Raw genomic sequence first — 3,910 nt, forward strand, 5'->3', positions numbered from 1 at the left:
GATCCCAGAGCTCAAATTGTGTTAGAATCAGGACTCCTTCTTTTTGTTTAACTTGTTCTTTTGCAACCCCAACTCTTCCCTCCTCCTCCTCCTCCTCAGTTCCACAGCGCCTTTTATCAATGGAAGCCTGATTCTCCTTCAGCCCTCAGATTTGATAGAATAAGGAGTGATGCCGTGAAATATTCAACTGCAGTTTTTGGGATGAAATGTCATTTGGCTGGCCCAGTGATGGTAATAAGCCCATTGGTTTTGGGATGAATTCTGGTTTGGGGAACATAAAAACCAAATATTATAAAGAAAGAAAGAAAGAGATACCTAAGGGAACAATGTGACAAAAAAAATTAAGTACTGTATTTTTAGTTAATGTTTTATTGGTCATGGCTCATAGAAGCCATCGATTGTAGTTTTTTTTTTAATGCTAATTAAGAGTTGCTAAATCGATTGAATCCCCCCTTTCACAAAAACATAACAAGTTGCCAAAAGATAAACTTTTCAGCTACATAATTGACAATCTGTCAAATTTTGTGCAGAACTAAAGCGACAGAAGATGAAATCGCTGTTTGAAACTGCACAATTAAAGTTGTCTGAATTTGTATTTGAAATTCACAATAAGCTGACACTTGAAGTTTTCACACTTTTTTTCTCCAACATGATTTTCAACAAACGGGCCCGCCTACCGCTCGCCAATTTGTGGCGTCTCTCCTGTAAATCTCTGAGGCTGCTGCTCAGTCGAGTGACTGTTTGAAGAGGACGTCCTTTGTAAATACCGCAGACGTTTCCCCCCCACACACACACGCCACCATGCTTGGAGCTGGGAGTCGATGAAGACATTACCAGGCCTTATTCGTTCACACACTTAACGTCTGTCGACTGCGGAGAGTGAACCGGATGTACAGCACTGTAACTGTTGGCTCTCAAAAAAAATGTGAATCTGCTGCAGGAAAACGGGGCGGCTGCGTTTCTCGACCTACAAACGACGCAAATACAGTATTAGTCGTTTCCTCCGATATCCTTCAGCCCCAAACCCCAACCCCCCCACGTAACCACAGCTTCTGCAATAACCCTCAGTACACAAATAAAGGTATTTTGTACATACACTTTTGGACCACCGCTTCCGCAAGAATTTTACATCGATGGAGGAAAAAAAAGAGAAAAAAGAAAAGTGAACAGGTTTACTATCTCACTCTTTTGCACGTTAGCAAAATAGCTCGCATGTAACCTGCAGCACATTGTCAACTTGTGTGCTGTTGTTTTTGAAGGGCCCAGGTTTTTTGGCTGTTAAAGTGCACTTGTAACATCTTCAGACTACTTCATCTCTGATTTAATGTGTTCAGTGGAGGAGCTAGTCGCTCATGCTCATACGGGGGGAAAAGGTACTAAAACAAGCAACTGTGACCAAAACCATGCGTTTGGTATATTTAAGTATGCAGGCAGGGTATGTGTTTGGTTCTTTTTGAATTCAGTGTTAAGTTTGAGGTATCAAGAAGCTTTAAAATGTTGGATCTCTTCAAGTTTACCCCTCAGACATACGAGATGAATTTTATTGCTGGTATTCGATTTGGCTCATCATGTTACAGTTAATCTACTTTATTCTATCTATATTTTGCTAACTTCTAGCAAATTAATCATAATTATAATAATATAAGTATTCCTGATTTATTTAAGTGGTGTTTTCATTTAGGGAATCCACTAAGAATGGGCCAAATGTGGTTATTTAAGTAAATGAATGTACAGTCTTTCCATGTGTTATAATAAGCTTTTTAAGTATTGGTACTGACAATGATTTCAGCGAGCCCTGTAAACGCTGTATTATGCCTGTCTGCACTCTCTCGTCTGACTTCCTTCAACACTTTTTCAGACCATTAATCAGCCTAGTTTGGGTTTTAGATTCTCCCATTTGAAGCAGAATCCACACACAGCGTTAAAGAGGGGGGAGTTCACCAGTCCACAAACCGCCGGTCGCTACATCTGTTCACACATTACTGGTCCTGGAAACAAACACAATGGTATTCCTACAAAACCGTTCACTATGCATGTTCTACAGTACACTGTCTTTCTTTTGTCTCAGTCGGTCATGTAATATTCATACCTGTATTTATATATTTTATTTTATTTGGTCTTATTTTATTTTGTTCTCTCATGATAAACTGTACAGACGGATTTGTTTTTTGTTAACTTCCACCTGTGATAGATTTGCAACAATGTAAAGAAATTGTTTGCTCTAGAAATAAACGGAATAAGAATTGATCTGGATGTTTGTTTGTTTGTGGATGTAAAGCCCCGCCCCCTTTTGGGACCTTGGTTTCCTGTACTTAAATATTCTTATATTTGGTAAGACAAACACATTTTGAGGATGTTTAAAAGATAAAAGTAACATATAGGCCTATATAGTAATATGTTAAGTTAGCTAATGTTAGCTTTTATACAGTAATCTATATCACTTGTTAACTAAGTTATTAGCTAGCGTTTTTCATTAGCTGTCAGATGTAACTAGCTAGCTAACAATTAATTTAGATTGGCTAGCTAGTAATAATCAATAATCTTAATTTTAAGCCTTAAAATATGATTTTTAAAACTTCTGTCTTAAACATTGATTGGATTAATGAAGTTAATGTTACTTTATTGCATTTTTCATGTTGCTTTTAACCCATTAATGACTAACGACAGTATTTAGTAAGAAAAAAACAAATATTTTTTTCTGTTAAAGATGAAAACATAAAATGTGCTGTGGAAACTTCATGTTTATCATAGACATTTTCTTTTCAAAATGTTAAAACATCAGATTTACACATCTGATTAAAACTTAAGTTCTGCTGAATCCAATGTACCAAACATTAAACTCCTTGTAGTTTTTGAGATGAAGCCATTTCTGTATGTAGTCACTAGGGCTTACTCATTTATGTGTGGATCAAAAATGATGAACATCTGAAAGAAGAAACCTGACTAATGACTAAAATAAGGAAAGAAAAAAACTTGCTTGAGCTTCATCCTTTACTGGTTTGAGAAAATTATGCTTAAGTGCTGAAACGGGAATTATAAAATTCCACTGTGGACTTTAATCTGTTTAATGGGTTTTTGGGGAAACAATACAGATCTTCCTTTACATCCCATTGTAGTGTTTTTGCCAGCGTGGACATAAACATAAGTGTTAAATTGCATTTATAATGGCCTTAAAGTCTTAAATGTAACCTGTTAAAAGCAGAAAAAGCTTGTGTCTTCCCCGTTGCCTTCCCCCCACGGGTTGACCCTTGCTCTGTGACTTCCACAGGGGTACTGGCAGCAGTATCGGGTTGTTCATCCATTTACGAGCGCGTGCATCCGAGCGCTGAGGTGTGCTTAGCTGCTCTGTATAAACATTAACTTGAGCACTTTTTGAGGAGCCTCTGAAGAGACCAGACAGCAGCTGCAGGAGTTTGAACTCTAGTGCATGTTGGGATTAAACTGCATCCACAGCCGCCCCTCCATCACCATTATTATTATTAATATTATTAATATTATTACTATTATGTTAGGTGATATTAGCGGCTATAAAACTCCTGTAACTTGATTTTTAGAATCAGAAATATCCCTCATCAACAGCTGTTCTCAGAGCTGTAATTATGTTTACTCCCTTTGGTTTTGCTCCCCAAAAAACCTGCTGCCTGTTCTCATGTTTGTTTTCCAGAAATGTCCCTCACAGATTACCTTAAGTGAGTTTAGAGTCGGGCTTTAGGGCCGAGCTGTTAGCAGTGTCAACAACTGCTCAAGTAAAGCTGCTATTAATGCATCAACCCAGCTGGACATTGGTAGTGGGAGGTGTGTCTGCACAAAGGTCATCCAAGGTATGCTAATGGCAGTCCTGATGACATCACAGGGACAGTATAAGAGGCAGGGTGATGAGGTCTGGCTGCAAAACCTGTCTCACTCTCTC

Source organism: Morone saxatilis, unplaced genomic scaffold (genome assembly GCF_004916995.1).
Source record: "Morone saxatilis isolate NCDOM2014 unplaced genomic scaffold, NCSU_SB_2.0 Contig5, whole genome shotgun sequence".
In the NCBI taxonomy this organism is placed as follows: Eukaryota; Metazoa; Chordata; class Actinopteri; family Moronidae; genus Morone; species Morone saxatilis.